This window comes from Sceloporus occidentalis, unplaced genomic scaffold (genome assembly GCF_023333645.1).
Source record: "Sceloporus occidentalis isolate IW3139 unplaced genomic scaffold, rSceOcc1.0.p SCAF_220, whole genome shotgun sequence".
NCBI lineage: Eukaryota > Metazoa > Chordata > Lepidosauria > Squamata > Phrynosomatidae > Sceloporus > Sceloporus occidentalis.
In genome coordinates, this window is record NW_028317200.1 from 440,488 (window position 1) to 465,313 (window position 24,826).

At 46.6% G+C, this 24,826-nt stretch overlaps 10 non-coding genes across 10 annotated transcripts; all 10 read left to right on the top strand.

Annotated features, from left to right (window-relative positions):
* Positions 1-89: 89 nt before the first annotated feature.
* LOC149277112 (U5 spliceosomal RNA) lies at positions 90-204 on the top strand. The gene has a single exon (XR_016279195.1). It is a non-coding gene; the product is annotated as a U5 spliceosomal RNA (small nuclear RNA).
* A 1,622-nt stretch (positions 205-1,826) lies between these two features.
* On the top strand, positions 1,827-1,941 carry LOC149277113 (U5 spliceosomal RNA). The gene has a single exon (XR_016279310.1). It is a non-coding gene; the product is annotated as a U5 spliceosomal RNA (small nuclear RNA).
* Positions 1,942-3,553: 1,612 nt separating this feature from the next.
* On the top strand, positions 3,554-3,668 carry LOC149277114 (U5 spliceosomal RNA). Its single transcript, XR_016279311.1, has one exon. It is a non-coding gene; the product is annotated as a U5 spliceosomal RNA (small nuclear RNA).
* Positions 3,669-5,283: 1,615 nt separating this feature from the next.
* On the top strand, positions 5,284-5,398 carry LOC149277115 (U5 spliceosomal RNA). Its single transcript, XR_016279196.1, has one exon. It is a non-coding gene; the product is annotated as a U5 spliceosomal RNA (small nuclear RNA).
* Positions 5,399-7,010: 1,612 nt separating this feature from the next.
* LOC149277116 (U5 spliceosomal RNA) lies at positions 7,011-7,125 on the top strand. Its single transcript, XR_016279198.1, has one exon. It is a non-coding gene; the product is annotated as a U5 spliceosomal RNA (small nuclear RNA).
* A 1,612-nt stretch (positions 7,126-8,737) lies between these two features.
* LOC149277117 (U5 spliceosomal RNA) lies at positions 8,738-8,852 on the top strand. Its single transcript, XR_016279199.1, has one exon. It is a non-coding gene; the product is annotated as a U5 spliceosomal RNA (small nuclear RNA).
* Positions 8,853-10,464: 1,612 nt separating this feature from the next.
* On the top strand, positions 10,465-10,579 carry LOC149277118 (U5 spliceosomal RNA). The gene has a single exon (XR_016279119.1). It is a non-coding gene; the product is annotated as a U5 spliceosomal RNA (small nuclear RNA).
* A 1,612-nt stretch (positions 10,580-12,191) lies between these two features.
* LOC149277119 (U5 spliceosomal RNA) lies at positions 12,192-12,306 on the top strand. Its single transcript, XR_016279312.1, has one exon. It is a non-coding gene; the product is annotated as a U5 spliceosomal RNA (small nuclear RNA).
* A 1,611-nt stretch (positions 12,307-13,917) lies between these two features.
* Positions 13,918-14,032, top strand: LOC149277120 (U5 spliceosomal RNA). Its single transcript, XR_016279313.1, has one exon. It is a non-coding gene; the product is annotated as a U5 spliceosomal RNA (small nuclear RNA).
* Positions 14,033-15,645: 1,613 nt separating this feature from the next.
* Positions 15,646-15,760, top strand: LOC149277121 (U5 spliceosomal RNA). Its single transcript, XR_016279174.1, has one exon. It is a non-coding gene; the product is annotated as a U5 spliceosomal RNA (small nuclear RNA).
* The last annotated feature ends 9,066 nt before the right edge of the window (positions 15,761-24,826 follow it).

The following is a 24,826-nucleotide window of genomic DNA, read 5'->3' on the forward strand; positions in this document are numbered from 1 at the left end:
GGCAAGAGCTGGGTGGGATTAATTAAACACACCTTAACCTCGAGGAGCACTGCCTGTGTCCGGGCCGTTGCCCTGCGGCATGTTTGGGCATACTCTGGTTTCTCTTCAGACCGAATAAATCTTTCGCCTTTTACTAAAGATTTCCGTGGGGAGGAACGACCATGAGTCGTAACCAATTTTTTGATGCCTGGCGTTTGCCGTGCTTCTTTGCTGTTGTTAACGATAGATCAAAAAGATTGCTTGCTCTAGTCGCAAGCTTTGCCCTGGCTGAGGACTGTGTCGCACCCAGAAGCGCAAAATATCCTGCCTGTGTCATGCTATGTCATGCTATGTACTGTTTGGGGTTGTAGAAATGCTTTAAGGAGGCAGGGTTAGACCACGCCCTCCAGACTCTATGCAAATAAGCCTGTGCATACGCTTTCAAACATGTTCCCAATTGTTCTTTATCGTAATACACAAACCAAACAACAAAAAACTGCCCTTAAATGTTTAACATTGAGATCTCTGTTCCTCACATGTGCAGTTGTATTATTCATTTCCTCAAATAGCAACAGTGAAACATCTGGGAAAAAGCACTCACCACGTGCTTAAGGGGCCGCTTTTCAGCATGGAAAAGACTAATGCGCCCTTTGTAGGTTCAGTGATCATAGCTTTTTTGCTGTTTGTTTAAAAGCTTTCCGACACGAGTTGGGAAGCTCTATGCGTGTGGAAAGATCAGGTTGCAGACTTCGTTTTTGGCAAAATGTCTAGTCTGCTGCGTTTGGGTTGACTTTTGCCGCTCCAATGCCGCGCTGCGCTCCTTCTTTGTGGCGGTGCTGGGGAGTCCGGTCGTCTGTGCGCTGCCGCTAGTGAGCCTTTCGCTCGTTCGTCGCGAGGCATACAGACAGGTGAACTGTCCGAGATTTTGTGCGGTTTTAAAACGGAAACAATTTTGCTAGGTACTTTTTATAATCTTAGGTGCAAAATGTTGGCACTGGCGATGCTGCTTAAGACAAAAAGAAATTGAAGGCAATCAGGCTTTTTTGGTGTTTGGGAAAAGGATGGGCTAAACACGCCACAATGGGGAAGGATTCTAAGCCTTACCTAACCCTAAACTGTCAACCGTAAACCATTAACAGTACTCCGACGCTAACTGTAACTGTGCCTCTTCAAAGCCATGAGCTTAACCCGCCCCTAACCCAAGCTCTATCACCAAACCTTTCCATGCTTAAGCGTTTCTAACCGCTAACTTTGGAAAGGTGGTTTAATTAGAAAGATTTGATTTGTGGAAAAGATATATTTGCTTTCAAAGGAAACAGCATCAGGCAACTTGGTATTTGTGAAGCCGATGGGTTCAGCACGCCACCATTGGGGAAAAAGAGTAGTAATCAGATTCCATCCCGAAGCCTTACCCCTAACCTTGTAACACAGCCCAAAGCATGTGTGCCAGGAACTTCTGGTGGCTGCAGCGGAAGGGGAAGTTGCGGGCCCCCGTAGGCAAAGCGGTGGGGGAGGTACAATCTTCAGCTTTTCTTTTCTTAAAGCAAACAAAATTGTTTCAGAGAAGCAAGCTCGCGCCCCGGTCACTAAGACTGCTGGAAGGTTTGTTTGAGCTGCCGCCTCATTTGAATACCCATGATGCACTGGGAAACGCCCCACCTTATTGTTAGTTTAATAAGACTTTAAAGCAGCCCAATATTAAATGGTTCCAATCCCTTTGCAATCGTGTTTTGCATGTGTTAAAGGTTCCAATGATCAGGCAAGAGCTGGGTGGGATTAATTAAACACACCTTAACCTCGAGGAGCACTGCCTGTGTCCGGGCCGTTGCCCTGCGGCATGTTTGGGTATACTCTGGTTTCTCTTCAGACCGAATAAATCTTTCGCCTTTTACTAAAGATTTCCGTGGGGAGGAACGACCATGAGTCGTAACCAATTTTTTGATGCCTGGCGTTTGCTGGGCTTCTTTGCTGTTGTTAACGATAGATCAAAAAGATTGCTTGCTCTAGTCGCAAGCTTTGCCCTGGCTGAGGACTGTGTCGCACCCAGAAGCGCAAAATATCCTGCCTGTGTCATGCTATGTACTGTTTGGGGTTGTAGAAATGCTTTAAGGAGGCAGGGTTAGACCACGCCCTCCAGACTCTATGCAAATAAGCCTGTGCATACGCTTTCAAACATGTTCCCAATTGTTCTTTATCGTAATACACAAACCAAACAACAAAAAACTGCCCTTAAATGTTTAACATTGAGATCTCTGTTCCTCACATGTGCAGTTGTATTATTCATTTCCTCAAATAGCAACAGTGAAACATCTGGGAAAAAGCACTCACCACGTGCTTAAGGGGCCGCTTTTCAGCATGGAAAAGACTAATGCGCCCTTTGTAGGTTCAGCGATCATAGCTTTTTTGCTGTTTGTTTAAAAGCTTTCCGACACGAGTTGGGAAGCTCTATGCGTGTGGAAAGATCAGGTTGCAGACTTCGTTTTTGGCAAAATGTCTAGTCTGCTGCGTTTGGGTTGACTTTTGCCGCTCCAATGCCGCGCTGCGCTCCTTCTTTGTGGCGGTGCTGGGGAGTCCGGTCGTCCGTGCGCTGCCGCTAGTGAGCCTTTCGCTCGTTTGTCGCGAGGCATACAGACAGGTGAACTGTCCGAGATTTTGTGCGGTTTTAAAACGGAAACAATTTTGCTAGGTACTTTTTATAATCTTAGGTGCAAAATGTTGGCACTGGCGATGCTGCTTAAGACAAAAAGAAATTGAAGGCAATCAGGCTTTTTTGGTGTTTGGGAAAAGGATGGGCTAAACACGCCACAATGGGGAAGGATTCTAAGCCTTACCTAACCCTAAACTGTCAACCGTAAACCATTAACAGTACTCCGACGCTAACTGTAACTGTGCCTCTTCAAAGCCATGAGCTTAACCCGCCCCTAACCCAAGCTCTATCACCAAACCTTTCCATGCTTAAGCGTTTCTAAGCGCTAACTTTGGAAAGGTGGTTTAATTAGAAAGATTTGATTTGTGGAAAAGATATATTTGCTTTCAAAGGAAACAGCATCAGGCAACTTGGTATTTGTGAAGCCGATGGGTTCAGCACGCCACCATTGGGGAAAAAGAGTAGTAATCAGATTCCATCCCGAAGCCTTACCCCTAACCTTGTAACACAGCCCAAAGCATGTGTGCCAGGAACTTCTGGTGGCTGCAGCGGAAGGGGAAGTTGCGGGCCCCCGTAGGCAAAGCGGTGGGGGAGGTACAATCTTCAGCTTTTCTTTTCTTAAAGCAAACAAAATTGTTTCAGAGAAGCAAGCTCGCGCCCCGGTCACTAAGACTGCTGGAAGGTTTGTTTGAGCTGCCGCCTCATTTGAATACCCATGATGCACTGGGAAACGCCCCACCTTATTGTTAGTTTAATAAGACTTTAAAGCAGCCCAATATTAAATAGTTCCAATCCCTTTGCAATCGTGTTTTGCATGTGTTAAAGGTTCCAATGATCAGGCAAGAGCTGGGTGGGATTAATTAAACACACCTTAACCTCGAGGAGCACTGCCTGTGGCCGGGCCGTTGCCCTGCGGCATGTTTGGGTATACTCTGGTTTCTCTTCAGACCGAATAAATCTTTCGCCTTTTACTAAAGATTTCCGTGGGGAGGAACGACCATGAGTCGTAACCAATTTTTTGATGCCTGGCGTTTGCTGGGCTTCTTTGCTGTTGTTAACGATAGATCAAAAAGATTGCTTGCTCTAGTCGCGAGCTTCGCCCTGGCTGGGGACTGCGTCGCACCCAGAAGCGCAAAATATCCTGCCTGTTGTGTCATGCTGTGTACTGTTTGGGGTTGTAGAAATGCTTTAAGGAGGCAGGGTTAGACCACGCCCTCCAGACTCTATGCAAATAAGCCTGTGCATACGCTTTCAAACATGTTCCCAATTGTTCTTTATCGTAATACACAAACCAAACAACAAAAAACTGCCCTTAAATGTTTAACATTGAGATCTCTGTTCCTCACATGTGCAGTTGTATTATTCATTTCCTCAAATAGCAACAGTGAAACATCTGGGGAAAAGCACTCACCACGTGCTTAAGGGGCCGCTTTTCAGCATGGAAAAGACTAATGCGCCCTTTGTAGGTTCAGTGATCATAGCTTTTTTGCTGTTTGTTTAAAAGCTTTCCGACACGAGTTGGGAAGCTCTATGCGTGTGGAAAGATCAGGTTGCAGACTTCGTTTTTGGCAAAATGTCTAGTCTGCTGCGTTTGGGTTGACTTTTGCCGCTCCAATGCCGCGCTGCGCTCCTTCTTTGTGGCGGTGCTGGGGAGTCCGGTCGTCCGTGCGCTGCCGCTAGTGAGCCTTTCGCTCGTTCGTCGCGAGGCATACAGACAGGTGAACTGTCCGAGATTTTGTGCGGTTTTAAAACGGAAACAATTTTGCTAGGTACTTTTTATAATCTTAGGTGCAAAATGTTGGCACTGGCGATGCTGCTTAAGACAAAAAGAAATTGAAGGCAATCAGGCTTTTTTGGTGTTTGGGAAAAGGATGGGCTAAACACGCCACAATGGGGAAGGATTCTAAGCCTTACCTAACCCTAAACTGTCAACCGTAAACCATTAACAGTACTCCGACGCTAACTGTAACTGTGCCTCTTCAAAGCCATGAGCTTAACCCGCCCCTAACCCAAGCTCTATCACCAAACCTTTCCATGCTTAAGCGTTTCTAACCGCTAACTTTGGAAAGGTGGTTTAATTAGAAAGATTTGATTTGTGGAAAAGATATATTTGCTTTCAAAGGAAACAGCATCAGGCAACTTGGTATTTGTGAAGCCGATGGGTTCAGCACGCCACCATTGGGGAAAAAGAGTAGTAATCAGATTCCATCCCGAAGCCTTACCCCTAACCTTGTAACACAGCCCAAAGCATGTGTGCCAGGAACTTCTGGTGGCTGCAGCGGAAGGGGAAGTTGCGGGCCCCCGTAGGCAAAGCGGTGGGGGAGGTACAATCTTCAGCTTTTCTTTTCTTAAAGCAAACAAAATTGTTTCAGAGAAGCAAGCTCGCGCCCCGGTCACTAAGACCGCTGGAAGGTTTGTTTGAGCTGCCGCCTCATTTGAATACCCATGATGCACTGGGAAACGCCCCACCTTATTGTTAGTTTAATAAGACTTTAAAGCAGCCCAATATTAAATGGTTCCAATCCCTTTGCAATCGTGTTTTGCATGTGTTAAAGGTTCCAATGATCAGGCAAGAGCTGGGTGGGATTAATTAAACACACCTTAACCTCGAGGAGCACTGCCTGTGTCCGGGCCGTTGCCCTGCGGCATGTTTGGGCATACTCTGGTTTCTCTTCAGACCGAATAAATCTTTCGCCTTTTACTAAAGATTTCCGTGGGGAGGAACGACCATGAGTCGTAACCAATTTTTTGATGCCTGGCGTTTGCCGTGCTTCTTTGCTGTTGTTAACGATAGATCAAAAAGATTGCTTGCTCTAGTCGCAAGCTTTGCCCTGGCTGAGGACTGTGTCGCACCCAGAAGCGCAAAATATCCTGCCTGTGTCATGCTATGTACTGTTTGGGGTTGTAGAAATGCTTTAAGGAGGCAGGGTTAGACCACGCCCTCCAGACTCTATGCAAATAAGCCTGTGCATACGCTTTCAAACATGTTCCCAATTGTTCTTTATCGTAATACACAAACCAAACAACAAAAAACTGCCCTTAAATGTTTAACATTGAGATCTCTGTTCCTCACATGTGCAGTTGTATTATTCATTTCCTCAAATAGCAACAGTGAAACATCTGGGGAAAAGCACTCACCACGTGCTTAAGGGGCCGCTTTTCAGCATGGAAAAGACTAATGCGCCCTTTGTAGGTTCAGTGATCATAGCTTTTTTGCTGTTTGTTTAAAAGCTTTCCGACACGAGTTGGGAAGCTCTATGCGTGTGGAAAGATCAGGTTGCAGACTTCGTTTTTGGCAAAATGTCTAGTCTGCTGCGTTTGGGTTGACTTTTGCCGCTCCAATGCCGCGCTGCGCTCCTTCTTTGTGGCGGTGCTGGGGAGTCCGGTCGTCCGTGCGCTGCCGCTAGTGAGCCTTTCGCTCGTTCGTCGCGAGGCATACAGACAGGTGAACTGTCCGAGATTTTGTGCGGTTTTAAAACGGAAACAATTTTGCTAGGTACTTTTTATAATCTTAGGTGCAAAATGTTGGCACTGGCGATGCTGCTTAAGACAAAAAGAAATTGAAGGCAATCAGGCTTTTTTGGTGTTTGGGAAAAGGATGGGCTAAACACGCCACAATGGGGAAGGATTCTAAGCCTTACCTAACCCTAAACTGTCAACCGTAAACCATTAACAGTACTCCGACGCTAACTGTAACTGTGCCTCTTCAAAGCCATGAGCTTAACCCGCCCCTAACCCAAGCTCTATCACCAAACCTTTCCATGCTTAAGCGTTTCTAACCGCTAACTTTGGAAAGGTGGTTTAATTAGAAAGATTTGATTTGTGGAAAAGATATATTTGCTTTCAAAGGAAACAGCATCAGGCAACTTGGTATTTGTGAAGCCGATGGGTTCAGCACGCCACCATTGGGGAAAAAGAGTAGTAATCAGATTCCATCCCGAAGCCTTACCCCTAACCTTGTAACACAGCCCAAAGCATGTGTGCCAGGAACTTCTGGTGGCTGCAGCGGAAGGGGAAGTTGCGGGCCCCCGTAGGCAAAGCGGTGGGGGAGGTACAATCTTCAGCTTTTCTTTTCTTAAAGCAAACAAAATTGTTTCAGAGAAGCAAGCTCGCGCCCCGGTCACTAAGACCGCTGGAAGGTTTGTTTGAGCTGCCGCCTCATTTGAATACCCATGATGCACTGGGAAACGCCCCACCTTATTGTTAGTTTAATAAGACTTTAAAGCAGCCCAATATTAAATGGTTCCAATCCCTTTGCAATCGTGTTTTGCATGTGTTAAAGGTTCCAATGATCAGGCAAGAGCTGGGTGGGATTAATTAAACACACCTTAACCTCGAGGAGCACTGCCTGTGTCCGGGCCGTTGCCCTGCGGCATGTTTGGGCATACTCTGGTTTCTCTTCAGACCGAATAAATCTTTCGCCTTTTACTAAAGATTTCCGTGGGGAGGAACGACCATGAGTCGTAACCAATTTTTTGATGCCTGGCGTTTGCCGTGCTTCTTTGCTGTTGTTAACGATAGATCAAAAAGATTGCTTGCTCTAGTCGCAAGCTTTGCCCTGGCTGAGGACTGTGTCGCACCCAGAAGCGCAAAATATCCTGCCTGTGTCATGCTATGTACTGTTTGGGGTTGTAGAAATGCTTTAAGGAGGCAGGGTTAGACCACGCCCTCCAGACTCTATGCAAATAAGCCTGTGCATACGCTTTCAAACATGTTCCCAATTGTTCTTTATCGTAATACACAAACCAAACAACAAAAAACTGCCCTTAAATGTTTAACATTGAGATCTCTGTTCCTCACATGTGCAGTTGTATTATTCATTTCCTCAAATAGCAACAGTGAAACATCTGGGGAAAAGCACTCACCACGTGCTTAAGGGGCCGCTTTTCAGCATGGAAAAGACTAATGCGCCCTTTGTAGGTTCAGTGATCATAGCTTTTTTGCTGTTTGTTTAAAAGCTTTCCGACACGAGTTGGGAAGCTCTATGCGTGTGGAAAGATCAGGTTGCAGACTTCGTTTTTGGCAAAATGTCTAGTCTGCTGCGTTTGGGTTGACTTTTGCCGCTCCAATGCCGCGCTGCGCTCCTTCTTTGTGGCGGTGCTGGGGAGTCCGGTCGTCCGTGCGCTGCCGCTAGTGAGCCTTTCGCTCGTTCGTCGCGAGGCATACAGACAGGTGAACTGTCCGAGATTTTGTGCGGTTTTAAAACGGAAACAATTTTGCTAGGTACTTTTTATAATCTTAGGTGCAAAATGTTGGCACTGGCGATGCTGCTTAAGACAAAAAGAAATTGAAGGCAATCAGGCTTTTTTGGTGTTTGGGAAAAGGATGGGCTAAACACGCCACAATGGGGAAGGATTCTAAGCCTTACCTAACCCTAAACTGTCAACCGTAAACCATTAACAGTACTCCGACGCTAACTGTAACTGTGCCTCTTCAAAGCCATGAGCTTAACCCGCCCCTAACCCAAGCTCTATCACCAAACCTTTCCATGCTTAAGCGTTTCTAACCGCTAACTTTGGAAAGGTGGTTTAATTAGAAAGATTTGATTTGTGGAAAAGATATATTTGCTTTCAAAGGAAACAGCATCAGGCAACTTGGTATTTGTGAAGCCGATGGGTTCAGCACGCCACCATTGGGGAAAAAGAGTAGTAATCAGATTCCATCCCGAAGCCTTACCCCTAACCTTGTAACACAGCCCAAAGCATGTGTGCCAGGAACTTCTGGTGGCTGCAGCGGAAGGGGAAGTTGCGGGCCCCCGTAGGCAAAGCGGTGGGGGAGGTACAATCTTCAGCTTTTCTTTTCTTAAAGCAAACAAAATTGTTTCAGAGAAGCAAGCTCGCGCCCCGGTCACTAAGACCGCTGGAAGGTTTGTTTGAGCTGCCGCCTCATTTGAATACCCATGATGCACTGGGAAACGCCCCACCTTATTGTTAGTTTAATAAGACTTTAAAGCAGCCCAATATTAAATGGTTCCAATCCCTTTGCAATCGTGTTTTGCATGTGTTAAAGGTTCCAATGATCAGGCAAGAGCTGGGTGGGATTAATTAAACACACCTTAACCTCGAGGAGCACTGCCTGTGTCCGGGCCGTTGCCCTGCGGCATGTTTGGGCATACTCTGGTTTCTCTTCAGACCGAATAAATCTTTCGCCTTTTACTAAAGATTTCCGTGGGGAGGAACGACCATGAGTCGTAACCAATTTTTTGATGCCTGGCGTTTGCCGTGCTTCTTTGCTGTTGTTAACGATAGATCAAAAAGATTGCTTGCTCTAGTCGCAAGCTTTGCCCTGGCTGAGGACTGTGTCGCACCCAGAAGCGCAAAATATCCTGCCTGTGTCATGCTATGTACTGTTTGGGGTTGTAGAAATGCTTTAAGGAGGCAGGGTTAGACCACGCCCTCCAGACTCTATGCAAATAAGCCTGTGCATACGCTTTCAAACATGTTCCCAATTGTTCTTTATCGTAATACACAAACCAAACAACAAAAAACTGCCCTTAAATGTTTAACATTGAGATCTCTGTTCCTCACATGTGCAGTTGTATTATTCATTTCCTCAAATAGCAACAGTGAAACATCTGGGAAAAAGCACTCACCACGTGCTTAAGGGGCCGCTTTTCAGCATGGAAAAGACTAATGCGCCCTTTGTAGGTTCAGTGATCATAGCTTTTTTGCTGTTTGTTTAAAAGCTTTCCGACACGGGTTGGGAAGCTCTATGCGTGTGGAAAGATCAGGTTGCAGACTTCGTTTTTGGCAAAATGTCTAGTCTGCTGCGTTTGGGTTGACTTTTGCCGCTCCAATGCCGCGCTGCGCTCCTTCTTTGTGGCGGTGCTGGGGAGTCTGGTCGTCCGTGCGCTGCCGCTAGTGAGCCTTTCGCTCGTTCGTCGCGAGGCATACAGACAGGTGAACTGTCCGAGATTTTGTGCGGTTTTAAAACGGAAACAATTTTGCTAGGTACTTTTTATAATCTTAGGTGCAAAATGTTGGCACTGGCGATGCTGCTTAAGACAAAAAGAAATTGAAGGCAATCAGGCTTTTTTGGTGTTTGGGAAAAGGATGGGCTAAACACGCCACAATGGGGAAGGATTCTAAGCCTTACCTAACCCTAAACTGTCAACCGTAAACCATTAACAGTACTCCGACGCTAACTGTAACTGTGCCTCTTCAAAGCCATGAGCTTAACCCGCCCCTAACCCAAGCTCTATCACCAAACCTTTCCATGCTTAAGCGTTTCTAACCGCTAACTTTGGAAAGGTGGTTTAATTAGAAAGATTTGATTTGTGGAAAAGATATATTTGCTTTCAAAGGAAACAGCATCAGGCAACTTGGTATTTGTGAAGCCGATGGGTTCAGCACGCCACCATTGGGGAAAAAGAGTAGTAATCAGATTCCATCCCGAAGCCTTACCCCTAACCTTGTAACACAGCCCAAAGCATGTGTGCCAGGAACTTCTGGTGGCTGCAGCGGAAGGGGAAGTTGCGGGCCCCCGTAGGCAAAGCGGTGGGGGAGGTACAATCTTCAGCTTTTCTTTTCTTAAAGCAAACAAAATTGTTTCAGAGAAGCAAGCTCGCGCCCCGGTCACTAAGACCGCTGGAAGGTTTGTTTGAGCTGCCGCCTCATTTGAATACCCATGATGCACTGGGAAACGCCCCACCTTATTGTTAGTTTAATAAGACTTTAAAGCAGCCCAATATTAAATAGTTCCAATCCCTTTGCAATCGTGTTTTGCATGTGTTAAAGGTTCCAATGATCAGGCAAGAGCTGGGTGGGATTAATTAAACACACCTTAACCTCGAGGAGCACTGCCTGTGTCCGGGCCGTTGCCCTGCGGCATGTTTGGGCATACTCTGGTTTCTCTTCAGACCGAATAAATCTTTCGCCTTTTACTAAAGATTTCCGTGGGGAGGAACGACCATGAGTCGTAACCAATTTTTTGATGCCTGGCGTTTGCCGGGCTTCTTTGCTGTTGTTAACGATAGATCAAAAAGATTGCTTGCTCTAGTCGCAAGCTTTGCCCTGGCTGAGGACTGTGTCGCACCCAGAAGCGCAAAATATCCTGCCTGTGTCATGCTATGTACTGTTTGGGGTTGTAGAAATGCTTTAAGGAGGCAGGGTTAGACCACGCCCTCCAGACTCTATGCAAATAAGCCTGTGCATACGCTTTCAAACATGTTCCCAATTGTTCTTTATCGTAATACACAAACCAAACAACAAAAAACTGCCCTTAAATGTTTAACATTGAGATCTCTGTTCCTCACATGTGCAGTTGTATTATTCATTTCCTCAAATAGCAACAGTGAAACATCTGGGAAAAAGCACTCACCACGTGCTTAAGGGGCCGCTTTTCAGCATGGAAAAGACTAATGCGCCCTTTGTAGGTTCAGTGATCATAGCTTTTTTGCTGTTTGTTTAAAAGCTTTCCGACACGAGTTGGGAAGCTCTATGCGTGTGGAAAGATCAGGTTGCAGACTTCGTTTTTGGCAAAATGTCTAGTCTGCTGCGTTTGGGTTGACTTTTGCCGCTCCAATGCCGCGCTGCGCTCCTTCTTTGTGGCGGTGCTGGGGAGTCCGGTCGTCCGTGCGCTGCCGCTAGTGAGCCTTTCGCTCGTTCGTCGCGAGGCATACAGACAGGTGAACTGTCCGAGATTTTGTGCGGTTTTAAAACGGAAACAATTTTGCTAGGTACTTTTTATAATCTTAGGTGCAAAATGTTGGCACTGGCGATGCTGCTTAAGACAAAAAGAAATTGAAGGCAATCAGGCTTTTTTGGTGTTTGGGAAAAGGATGGGCTAAACACGCCACAATGGGGAAGGATTCTAAGCCTTACCTAACCCTAAACTGTCAACCGTAAACCATTAACAGTACTCCGACGCTAACTGTAACTGTGCCTCTTCAAAGCCATGAGCTTAACCCGCCCCTAACCCAAGCTCTATCACCAAACCTTTCCATGCTTAAGCGTTTCTAAGCGCTAACTTTGGAAAGGTGGTTTAATTAGAAAGATTTGATTTGTGGAAAAGATATATTTGCTTTCAAAGGAAACAGCATCAGGCAACTTGGTATTTGTGAAGCCGATGGGTTCAGCACGCCACCATTGGGGAAAAAGAGTAGTAATCAGATTCCATCCCGAAGCCTTACCCCTAACCTTGTAACACAGCCCAAAGCATGTGTGCCAGGAACTTCTGGTGGCTGCAGCGGAAGGGGAAGTTGCGGGCCCCCGTAGGCAAAGCGGTGGGGGAGGTACAATCTTCAGCTTTTCTTTTCTTAAAGCAAACAAAATTGTTTCAGAGAAGCAAGCTCGCGCCCCGGTCACTAAGACTGCTGGAAGGTTTGTTTGAGCTGCCGCCTCATTTGAATACCCATGATGCACTGGGAAACGCCCCACCTTATTGTTAGTTTAATAAGACTTTAAAGCAGCCCAATATTAAATAGTTCCAATCCCTTTGCAATCGTGTTTTGCATGTGTTAAAGGTTCCAATGATCAGGCAAGAGCTGGGTGGGATTAATTAAACACACCTTAACCTCGAGGAGCACTGCCTGTGGCCGGGCCGTTGCCCTGCGGCATGTTTGGGTATACTCTGGTTTCTCTTCAGACCGAATAAATCTTTCGCCTTTTACTAAAGATTTCCGTGGGGAGGAACGACCATGAGTCGTAACCAATTTTTTGATGCCTGGCGTTTGCTGGGCTTCTTTGCTGTTGTTAACGATAGATCAAAAAGATTGCTTGCTCTAGTCGCAAGCTTTGCCCTGGCTGAGGACTGTGTCGCACCCAGAAGCGCAAAATATCCTGCCTGTGTCATGCTATGTACTGTTTGGGGTTGTAGAAATGCTTTAAGGAGGCAGGGTTAGACCACGCCCTCCAGACTCTATGCAAATAAGCCTGTGCATACGCTTTCAAACATGTTCCCAATTGTTCTTTATCATAATACACAAACCAAACAACAAAAAACTGCCCTTAAATGTTTAACATTGAGGTCTCTGTTCCTCACATGTGCAGTTGTATTATTCATTTCCTCAAATAGCAACAGTGAAACATCTGGAAAAAGCACTCACCACGTGCTTAAGGGGCCGCTTTTCAGCATGGAAAAGACTAATGCGCCCTTTGTAGGTTCAGTGATCATAGCTTTTTTGCTATTTGTTTAAAAGCTTTCCGACACGAGTTGGGAAGCTCTATGCGTGTGGAAAGATCAGGTTGCAGACTTCGTTTTTGGCAAAATGTCTAGTCTGCTGCGTTTGGGTTGACTTTTGCCGCTCCAATGCCGCGCTGCGCTACTTCTTTGTGGCGGTGCTGGGGAGTCCGGTCGTCCGTGCGCTGCCGCTAGTGAGCCTTTCGCTCGTTCGTCGCGAGGCATACAGACAGGTGAACTGTCCGAGATTTTGTGCGGTTTTAAAACGGAAACAATTTTGCTAGGTACTTTTTATAATCTTAGGTGCAAAATGTTGGCACTGGCGATGCTGCTTAAGACAAAAAGAAATTGAAGGCAATCAGGCTTTTTTGGTGTTTGGGAAAAGGATGGGCTAAACACGCCACAATGGGGAAGGATTCTAAGCCTTACCTAACCCTAAACTGTCAACCGTAAACCATTAACAGTACTCCGACGCTAACTGTAACTGTGCCTCTTCAAAGCCATGAGCTTAACCCGCCCCTAACCCAAGCTCTATCACCAAACCTTTCCATGCTTAAGCGTTTCTAACCGCTAACTTTGGAAAGGTGGTTTAATTAGAAAGATTTGATTTGTGGAAAAGATATATTTGCTTTCAAAGGAAACAGCATCAGGCAACTTGGTATTTGTGAAGCCGATGGGTTCAGCACGCCACCATTGGGGAAAAAGAGTAGTAATCAGATTCCATCCCGAAGCCTTACCCCTAACCTTGTAACACAGCCCAAAGCATGTGTGCCAGGAACTTCTGGTGGCTGCAGCGGAAGGGGAAGTTGCGGGCCCCCGTAGGCAAAGCGGTGGGGGAGGAACAATCTTCAGCTTTTCTTTTCTTAAAGCAAACAAAATTGTTTCAGAGAAGCAAGCTCGCGCCCCGGTCACTAAGACTGCTGGAAGGTTTGTTTGAGCTGCCGCCTCATTTGAATACCCATGATGCACTGGGAAACGCCCCACCTTATTGTTAGTTTAATAAGACTTTAAAGCAGCCCAATATTAAATGGTTCCAATCCCTTTGCAATCGTGTTTTGCATGTGTTAAAGGTTCCAATGATCAGGCAAGAGCTGGGTGGGATTAATTAAACACACCTTAACATCGAGGAGCACTGCCTGTGTCCGGGCCGTTGCCCTGCGGCATGTTTGGGTATACTCTGGTTTCTCTTCAGACCGAATAAATCTTTCGCCTTTTACTAAAGATTTCCGTGGGGAGGAACGACCATGAGTCGTAACCAATTTTTTGATGCCTGGCGTTTGCTGGGCTTCTTTGCTGTTGTTAACGATAGATCAAAAAGATTGCTTGCTCTAGTCGCAAGCTTTGCCCTGGCTGAGGACTGTGTCGCACCCAGAAGCGCAAAATATCCTGCCTGTGTCATGCTATGTACTGTTTGGGGTTGTAGAAATGCTTTAAGGAGGCAGGGTTAGACCACGCCCTCCAGACTCTATGCAAATAAGCCTGTGCATACGCTTTCAAACATGTTCCCAATTGTTCTTTATCGTAATACACAAACCAAACAACAAAAAACTGCCCTTAAATGTTTAACATTGAGGTCTCTGTTCCTCACATGTGCAGTTGTATTATTCATTTCCTCAAATAGCAACAGTGAAACATCTGGAAAAAGCACTCACCACGTGCTTAAGGGGCCGCTTTTCAGCATGGAAAAGACTAATGCGCCCTTTGTAGGTTCAGTGATCATAGCTTTTTTGCTATTTGTTTAAAAGCTTTCCGACACGAGTTGGGAAGCTCTATGCGTGTGGAAAGATCAGGTTGCAGACTTCGTTTTTGGCAAAATGTCTAGTCTGCTGCGTTTGGGTTGACTTTTGCCGCTCCAATGCCGCGCTGCGCTCCTTCTTTGTGGCGGTGCTGGGGAGTCCGGTCGTCCGTGCGCTGCCGCTAGTGAGCCTTTCGCTCGTTCGTCGCGAGGCATACAGACAGGTGAACTGTCCGAGATTTTGTGCGGTTTTAAAACGGAAACAATTTTGCTAGGTACTTTTTATAATCTTAGGTGCAAAATGTTGGCACTGGCGATGCTGCTTAAGACAAAAAGAAATTGAAGGCAATCAGGCTTTTTTGGTGTTTGGGAAAAGGATGGGCTAAACACGCCACAATGGGGAAGGATTCTAAGCCTTACCTAACCCTAAACTGTCAACCGTAAACCATTAACAGTACTCCGACGCTAACTGTAACTGTGCCTCTTCAAAGCCATGAGCTTAACCCGCCCCTAACCCAAGCTCTATCACCAAACCTTTCCATGCTTAAGCGTTTCTAACCGCTAACTTTGGAAAGGTGGTTTAATTAGAAAGATTTGATTTGTGGAAAAGATATATTTGCTTTCAAAGGAAACAGCATCAGGCAACTTGGTATTTGTGAAGCCGATGGGTTCAGCACGCCACCATTGGGGAAAAAAGAGTAGTAATCAGATTCCATCCCGAAGCCTTACCCCTAACCTTGTAACACAGCCCAAAGCATGTGTGCCAGGAACTTCTGGTGGCTGCAGCGGAAGGGGAAGATGCGGGCCCCCGTAGGCAAAGCGGTGGGGGAGGTACAATCTTCAGCTTTTCTTTTCTTAAAGCAAACAAAATTGTTTCAGAGAAGCAAGCTCGCGCCCCGGTCACTACGACTGCTGGAAGGTTTGTTTGAGCTGCCGCCTCATTTGAATACCCATGATGCACTGGGAAACGCCCCGCCTTATTGTTAGTTTAATAAGACTTTAAAACAGCATAAATATTAAATAGTTCCAATCCCTTTGCAATCGTGTTTTGCATGTGTTAAAGGTTCCAATGATCAGGCAAGAGCTGGGTGGGATTAATTAAACACACCTTAACCTCGAGGAGCACTGCCTGTGGCCGGGCCGTTGCCCTGCGGCATGTTTGGGTATACTCTGGTTTCTCTTCAGACCGAATAAATCTTTCGCCTTTTACTAAAGATTTCCGTGGGGAGGAACAACCATGAGTTGTAATCAATTTTTTGATGCCTGGAGTTTGCTGGGCTTCTTGGCTGTTGTTAACGATAGATCAAAAAGATTGCTTGCTCTAGTCGCGAGCTTCGCCCTGGCTGGGGACTGCGTCGCACCCAGAAGCGCAAAATATCCTGCCTGTTGTGTCATGCTGTGTACTGTTTGGGGTTGTAGAAATGCTTTAAGGAGGCAGGGTTAGACCACGCCCTCCAGACTCTATGCAAATAAGTCTGTGCATACGCTTTCAAACATGTTCCCAATTGTTCTTTATCATAATACACAAACCAAACAACAAAAAACTGCCCTTAAATGTTTAACATTGAGATCTCTGTTCCTCACATGTGCAGTTGTATTATTCATTTCCTCAAATAGCAACAGTGAAACATCTGGAAAAAGCACTCACCACGTGCTTAAGGGGCCGCTCTTCAGCATGGAAAAGACTAATGCGCCTTTTGTACGTTCAGTGATCGTAGCTTTTTTGCTATTTGTTTAAAAGCTTTCCGACACGAGTTGGGAAGCTCTATGCGTGTGGAAAGATCAGGTTGCAGACTTCGTTTTTGGCAAAATGTCTAGTCTGCTGCGTTTGGGTTGACTTTTGCCGCTCCAATGCCGCGCTGCGCTCCTTCTTTGTGGCGGCGCTGGGGAGTCCGGTCGTCCGTGCGCTGCCGCTAGTGGGCCTTTCGCTCGTTCGTCGCGAGGCATACAGGCAGGTGAACTGTCCGAGATTTTGTGCGTTTTCTTCCCGCCGCGGTTTTAAAACAGAAACAATTTTGCTAGGTACTTTTTATAATCTTAGGTGCAAAATGTTGGCACTGGCGATGCTGCTTAAGACAAAAAGAAATTGAAGGCAATCAGGCTTTTTTGGTGTTTGGGAAAAGGATGGGCTAAACACGCCACAATGGGGAAGGATTCTAAGCCTTACCTAACCCTAAACTGTCAACCGTAAACCATTAACAGTACTCCGACGCTAACTGTAACTGCTGCGTTTGGGTTGACTTTTGCCGCTCCAATGCCGCGCTGCGCTCCTTCTTTGTGGCGGTGCTGGGGAGTCCGGTCGTCCGTGCGCTTCCGCTAGTGAGCCTTTTGCTCGTTCGTCGCGAGGCATACTAACCTTCCTTTCTTCCCAGCAGTGTGATGTATATATGCTGCAGGAATGTGCTTTACCCTTCTTTTGTTCTTATCGCCATCTATGCAGGGAATGGTCTCACGGCCCGTCCTTTTGGTCCGGCGGGAACGGCTGCAAGTCGGCTGGGGTTGCTATCCTGATCCGAAAAGCCAACTTCACGGTGGACGTTGTCCAGGAGATGGTCTGCGGCAGACTTCTAGTCATGGACGGATCCTGGGTGGGGGAGCCTGTGAGGCTCATCACCGTGTACGCCTCCCCGGAAAAGAAGCAACGCCTGGAGTTACTCCAGAACCTGCGGACCCAGCTGACCACCACCAGGACCATAGTGATGGGCGGGGACTTCAACTGCCCGATCGAAGAAGGAGGGCGCACTTCCACCCATGCAACAATCCTGGACGTGACTTCGAAACTGCTCAGAGAGATTGTTACAGAGGCATCCTTAAAGGACGCTATGGGCTCCATCGGGACCAGCTCCGTGAACTATTCTTGGAGCCGGCCGGATGGCTCTGTGCTTTCCCGGATATACTTTGTGTTCACCTCTCGAGCGGTAGAGCATCAGCAGTGCTCCATGGTTCCCTGCTACTTCTCCGACCACTGGGCTGTTCGGCTCCAGTGTGCCCTGGGAAAGGGTTTCCTCCCGGTCCAGGCTCCTGGAAGCTGAACTGTGCCCTGTTAGTGAGGCAGGAAATCGTGGATGAGCTGCGTAATGTATTTTCTGATTGTGTCTGTACCAAGTATCTGTTCCCCACTGTAGCCCAGTGGTGGGAGTTTACTAAAGTAAAGCTGCGCTCTTTCTTTCAGGCTAAAGGAAGACTCCAGGCGTGTGAGAGGAAGAGGAAATTCAGACGGCTGCAACGCAAGCTGCAGTCCCTGTTGGACCTCCAACAGTGCGGATGGGACGTGGACGAGGAGCTGGAGGAGACCAAGGAGGGCCTGAAAAGGCACTTTGAGGAGGAATCCAAGCAAATCGTCTTCTGTTCCAAGGTGGAGAACCTGGAGAAGGGTGAGAAATGTGACTTTCTTTTTCAAGAAGCTCCACTCCACCCACACGCCCCTGACGTAAATGAGAGACAGCGAAGGCGTGGTATGACAGGGGAAGGAGGAGGTCCAGAAAGACACAGACCCGGAGGCTGCTGAACGGTTCCTGTCAGGTATCACTAACACCATTGATCCCGCAGGTCGTGCAGCCATGGACGCCCCCTTGATGCTGGAGGAGCTGCACTCTGCCGCCAAATCCTTCAGGAAGGGCAGGACACCGGGCAGTGACGGTCTCCCAGCTGAGTTGTACACAACGCTGTGGGACCTCATCGGCCCGGACCTCCTCGACCTGTATGAGGAGATGGTGGTGGAGGGCAGGATGCCCCCCACGCTGAGAGAGGGAATGATCACAATCCTGTATAAGCGGAAGGGGGAGAGATGTGACCTGAAAAATTGGCGTCCCATCTCTCTCTCTCCTGAACGTGGACTACAAGATCCTCGCCAAGGTACTAGCCACCAGGTTGAAGAAAGTCATCGGGCAGATCGTCCACCCCGACCAGACCTGCGGCATCCCAGGGCGCCGGATCGCGGACAGCCTGGCCCTCATCAGGGACACGATCTACTACATCAAGGACCGTAACGTCCGTGCCGCTCTGGTCACCCTCGACCAAGAGAAGGCATTTGATCGACTGTCTCATGGTTTTATGGGTCAGGTACTGCGGAGGTTTGGGCTGGGGGGAGATGTTCTGTTCTTACGCTAACCTGATGTACCTTGATATCCGCAGCTCGGTGCTGGTGAACGGCTGGAAGACTGACCCCTTCCCTGTCCTCTCTGGGGTCAGACAAGGCTGCCCTCTCTCACCTCTTCTTTTTGTCTGTTGTATAGAGCTCTTCGCCGAGTGCATCAGACGGAATCCAGAAATCAGAGGGATCACCGCGCCGGGCAGAGACAAGAAGGAGATAAAGTGTTCGCTCTACATGGACGACGTGACCATCTTCTGCGCGGATTGCCGGTGGGTGAGAGCGCTCGTCCAGACGTGCGAGGACTTCAGCCGAGCTTCAGGCGCAAAGGTCAACTGCGGGAAGTCGGAGACCATGCTGTTCGGGCAGTGGGACCTGACTTCTGAGCCAATCCTGTTTCCCGTCAAAACCGACTTCCTAAAGATCCTGGGAGTCTGGTTCGGCAGAGACGGCGCAGCCCTGAAAAGCTGGGAGGAGAGACTCAACAAAGTAAAGCAGAAATTTGGGCTGTGGAGCCTCAGAGACCTTACCATCGAAGGGAAAGTGCTGGTGCTACGCAACGAGATTCTTCCCGTGCTGCAGTACGTGGCTCAGGCTTGGCCCTTGCTGGTCACCATTCACCGAGCCATCAACCGAGCAGTTTTCCCACTTCATCTGGGGCTCCAAAATGGACAGAGTAAAGCGCGCAGTGATGTACAAGGAACCCGGCAAGGGAGGCAAAGGAGTTCCTGACATCCCTACCATGCTGAGGACCTTCTTTGTGTGCAACTGCGTGCGCAGGACTCTCAGAGACGTAGTGAAAAGCTCTGCTGGAAACTCCATGTCTCGCTTCTTCCTGCTGCCCCTGTGGAGGCAGCTCAAGTGGGAAAAGTGGGACAGCTCCGTCCCTTACAATTGGACTATGCCCTGGTTCTACTTGGACGTGGGCAAATTTGTAAGGGAGCACAAACTGGAGGGAGTTAAACCAGATTTGTGGTTACCCCGTGTGATCCACAAGCTCATCAGAGCCAAAGACACTATCGAGAACATCCCAGGGCTCCCCGACGCCACAGCCAAGACTGTCTGGGCTAACGTGTCGTCGAGCAGGCTAACCAACAGGCATAAAGACATTGCATGGATGGCCATTCAGGGAGGCCTCCCCCTAAGGACATTTATGCATGCCAGGGGGCTGTGCAGATATAGACACTGCCCACAGTGCATTGTGGAGGAGGAGACTTCCCTTCACTTGTTCTGGCAGTGCCCGTTTGCACAGGCTTTGTTCAGAGCCCTGGAGCTGGATCTCAAGGACTCTATCGAGAGAAAGTACCTGTCCTACCATTCGGTACTTTACGGACTGTTTCCAGGAACACACACGGAGAGCGCCATTGAGGATGCTTGGCGTCTCATGTGCTGTGTAAAGGACGCTCTATGGTTTGCCAGGAACCGCCTGGTGCTGAGGAGGGAGCAGGTCACAGTCCGTGACTGCCGCAGGCTTATCCACAGCCTGCTGAGAGACTACTCTCTCAAGGACAGTCTAGAGGCTGAAGACTAGCCCCATTCTCCTCGGCCCCCTTTCCCCCCCCATTTCCCCAGGTTATGTTCCACTAAAGTGCTAACCATATGTGCCATGTCTGGGAATGTAATTGTACACTGCTGCTACTGAGCTTTCCGTAACTGAAGTCGTACTGTAACGTGTATTGCCCTGCGCTGCGTCGCAGTACTGCTTATCGTCTATCTGTACCAATATTATGTATGTATTCCTGCTAAAACAGGTTGATGTCTGTTTTATCATAATCAGTTTTGTATAATAAACTTAAATACAGCCTTATACAGGAGATCACTATAACTGATCTATGTATTCTTGCTAAAACAGGTTGATGTCTGTTCTATCATAATCAGTTTTGTATAATAAACCTAAATACAAAATGGAGATCTTGGCCAGGAGGGAGACTGGAGCAGGAGCCTGGATGTTGCGGAATCCGTAGAGGATATAGTGATGGACTCAGGGGAAGGTAGCTCCGGTAAAAGATTACGGGAGGAGGGTGTCCCCCCCCGGAGCCTCCATACATTTATGATAGTAGCGGAAGTGATGGTGGAGCCTTTCCTGTTTCTATCATTTCGGAAGATCTGAGTCCACAGGACGGTGTTTTTGCTAGGAGAGTTGCGGATGCTGCTAGGAGTGTGACTGATGTAGAGACCAGCAAATCATCCGAATAAAAGCTAGGACTGGGACTTGAGAGCATGTGATGAGGTTATTTTTTTCCTCTGATGTTACTGACAGTATCATCACTTAATGTGCGTAGTATCAAGAGTGATGCCCGAAGGGTGATGGTATTTCAGGCTTTGACAGCATTAAATGCTGATATTTATTGTTTACAAGAATGTCATCTTACCGAACAATTGAAAAACGATTATTGGTCAGTAGGACCATCGGTGTTTTCAGTGAGTGGAAGAAGGAGCTCTGGGGTGGCGGTATTATTTAGGAGTTTTGATTTTTAAATTAGTAGGTTGGAGGAAATAGAGTGTGGTAGGGCGGTGGTGTTTAGATATGGGGGTAGGATTTTTAAAATCATTCATGTTTATGCTTCGGTGGGGAGTGTGGAGAGGGTTGGTTTGTTTAAAAAAATTAAGTTATTTATACCAGGGAGGGAATTTTTGTTTTTGGTGGGGGATTTTAATTGTATAATAAGAAGGGAAAACAGAGTGAGTGGAAGGCATGGTGCGAGTTTGGATGGTTCGAGTAGAGAGTTGGTGCAAATGGTTGAAGATTTTAGGTTGATTGATTCGGTGGTGTTGAATAAGTTGTCTGATTCCTTTTTTTCTTTTTTTTAGTGAGGATGGAAAAGTAAGATCGAGAATGGATTATATTTTTTTTTCCCAAGGGATGACAGGTTTTTAAGATGAAAGGTGAGTATGGTGTTCGCGGATCATGTGTGTCTTATGTGTACGGTGGATGTAGTGGGTATGATGAAGTTCGGCCGTGGTCAGTGGAAATTGAACGTATCATTGTTAAAGGATGAGTGGGTGGTGAAGTGTTTTTCAGATTTTTTTGAAAGATTAAGGAGAAAGAAAAGGTGTTTCGGTAGTATGGTGTGTTGGTGGGAGATTGTTAAAGTGGAACTGAAAGTTTTTTAGGAGAATGGGTAAATGTGTGGCAAGGAAGGAAAGAAGTGAATGGAATGCATGGCAGAAACGGTTTGAATTTTTACACAGAGTAAGAGTGGGGGTGGGTTGTGAAAGAGGAATTGATGGATGCAAGGGAGAAACTGAATGATTTTATGGAGAGGAAAGGGAAGAAAATAATGTTTAAAAGTAAGGCAAGAGTGATGGAGGACGATGAAAAATGCACAAGATTTTTTTTTAAAAAAGTGTATGGAAGGAAAGAAATGATGGAGGAGGTGTTGGATAAGAATGGAAGAGGTGTGGGAGGTGCTGAAATGATGAAAGTTGTGGTGGATTTTTATAGAGATCTGTATGCAGAGAAAGGGAGGGATGTGTTGGTGGAACAAGAGATTCTGAATGGGATAGAGGTTATGATTGATAGAATGGATGGATTGGATTTAGAAAGAGAAATAGAGAAGGTTGAGATTGAAGGAGTTGTGAAGAGTATGAAGAAGGGGAAGACGCCTGGTTGTGATGGTTTGCCTGTTGAGTTTTTTTTGTAAATTTTGGGATATAATTGGTGAGGATTTTGTGGATGTGTGCAAGGAGGTGTTAAGGGAGAATAAATTGGCTGATTCTATGAAAGAGGGTGTGATTGTATTACTGTTTAAAAAAGGAATGAAAAAGGATTTGAAAGATTGGAGACCGATAACTTTATTAAATGTAGATTATAAAATAACTGCAAAGGTTTTGGCAAATAGATTACGGGAGATTGTAGAGCGTATGGTAGGTGAGGAGCAAGTGTGTGCTGTACCGGGGAGACAGATTAGGGATAGTTTGATTGTGCTGTGGTTTTGTATGGAAAGAAAGCTGGAGGTGGCTGTGGCGTCAATTGATTTTGAGAAGGCGTACGATAGGGTAGCGCATGGTTTTTTGTTTAAAGTGTTAGAGTATTTGGGTGTACCAAGGAGAATGATGGGATGGTTAAAGATGATGTATGAAGGGATTGGAAGTAGAGTGTTAGTTAATGGGTGTTTGTCGGAGAGATTCTGGGTTAGATCAGGTGTAAGACAGGGTTGTCCATTGTCATTGATTTTGTTTATTTGTATGATTGAGCCGTTGTTAAGAATGATTAGGAAGGATAAAGTGGTGAGAGGAGTTGAAGTGCCTGGGAGTAACGGAAGAGTTTTAAAAGTATTGGGTTTATGGACGATGTGACAGTGGTTTGTAGGACGCAGGCGGGATTGAGAAGGGTGAAGTTGGAGTGTTTTTGTGCTGGAAGTGGGTTTCGTGTGAATTGGCAGAAGTGTGTGTGTAAGGCTTTTGGTGGGTGGAGAGAGTTAGAATTGTGTGGTTGACCGGTAATGGGAGGTGCGATTGAAGTTTTGGACTTGAGGTTTGATGAAAAGTTGGATGGGAGTGAGAGTTGGGAGAAAGTAGCGGGGAGGGTGGGACACAAATTAGGTTTTTGGTCTATGAGGACTTTGTCATTCACGAGTGTTGGTTGTGAAAGCTGTGATTCTGCCATTATTGTTGTATTTGAATGCTGTGTTTCCGATAAATGATAGAGTGTTGCGTAAGCTTGTGAGGCGGTTGTTTGTTGTTTTTTTTTGAATTCACGAATGGAAAAATTGGAGAGAGAAGGTGTGTTTGAAGAGAGAGAATGGGGTTATGGATATGCCGGATGTGGAACGTTTTTTGAATGTGCAGTATATAAGAATGTATGTTCGATTGAGTAAGAAGGAGACGATGGTAGGATGTATGATGAGGTATGTGGCAGGTGGGTTGTTACGGAAGTATGGATTATATGAGATAGATAGAAAGAAGCTTTCACTATGTTTTAGTGCACCTTGGTTTTATGAAAGGATTGAGAAAGGTTTGAAAAAATATGAATTGGAGAAGGTGAGTGTAGGTATGTGGGGTGAAAGAAGACGGGTGATGCAGATGATTAGAGAACGGGAGTTGATGGTGCGAATAGGTGGGTTGTCTGAAGGTGTAAGTGGGTGTGGAAGATGTTAATGGACACAGAAATTGTGAATAGGCAGAAGGATGTTGGATGGATGGCAGTGCATGGATGTTTGCTGACGAGAGAGTTTCAGAGAGTGAGGAAATTATGTGTCAGAGAGGTGTCCGAGAGATAGATTTGGTGCAGTGGAAAATGTGGTGCATGTTTTTTGCAGTTGTGAGTATGCAGTAAGAGTGTGGCATAAGATGGGTGGAATGTTGAAGGAATTGGTGGGTGTGAGTAATTTGAGGTTTGAAGGGGTGTTTTATGGTTTATGTGGGTTGAATAAGAGAGAAATGCGTTTGTTTTGGACGGCGATAAATTGTGTGAGAGAATCTTTGTGGGATGTTAGGAATGTGTTGATTTTTAAGAAAGCTGATGTTGATGTGGAAGGATGTGCGAGGATGATCCGTGGACGGATGTATGTATATTTTTTGAGAGATTTGAAGAGAATGGGTGAGGTTGATGTGGGATGGGTAAAGTTTTGTTTTGGGTTGATTATGGGAGGGCATGTTGGTTTGTGTGGGAGGTGGGTGGTTATGTCTCCTGTTTTTCTAGGGAGAGAGCGAGGGAGAGTGTTGAGGGAGAGGAATAGGGACAGTATTGTAGGGACAGTGTGAGGGCTTAGTGGGTGTGGTGAAGGTTAGAGATAGGGTGTGGGTGTGAGGGTGAGTTGTAGGGTGGTGGTTTTAGGGTTTGGTTAGGGATAGTGGTTTTCTGTGTATTTTGTTTTTTCTTGAATGTGAATATTGCAGTTATTGGTATGTATATAAATAAATATTTGTAATCTATTTTTTCACTTTGGGTGTGTAAAAAGAAAATTACCATGAGGATGTTGTTTATTGCCATCCAGTATTTCATCTTGTGGGGAGTGGTATGCCGGAGAAAATAAATAAATAAATAGCTTCTCTGCCTTTTGGCTAAGATCGAGTGTATTTATACAAGAGATCTTGGCCATGAGGTCCTGGTGTCAGCGGGGTACGGCCCTCGCGGCATCGGCCCCTTCAGTGGGGTCTTAAGCCGGGTGCTGCTATTGGGGGTTCTGTCAGAGCTGGCATCAGGAACGAGAAGTGATCGACAGGATGGCGGTACTGAATTTCCCAAATACGGTGCGGATGTGCATTGAAGACGAGGAGCGTCGCAGGTTCATTTCGTTACAAGAAGTGCAGG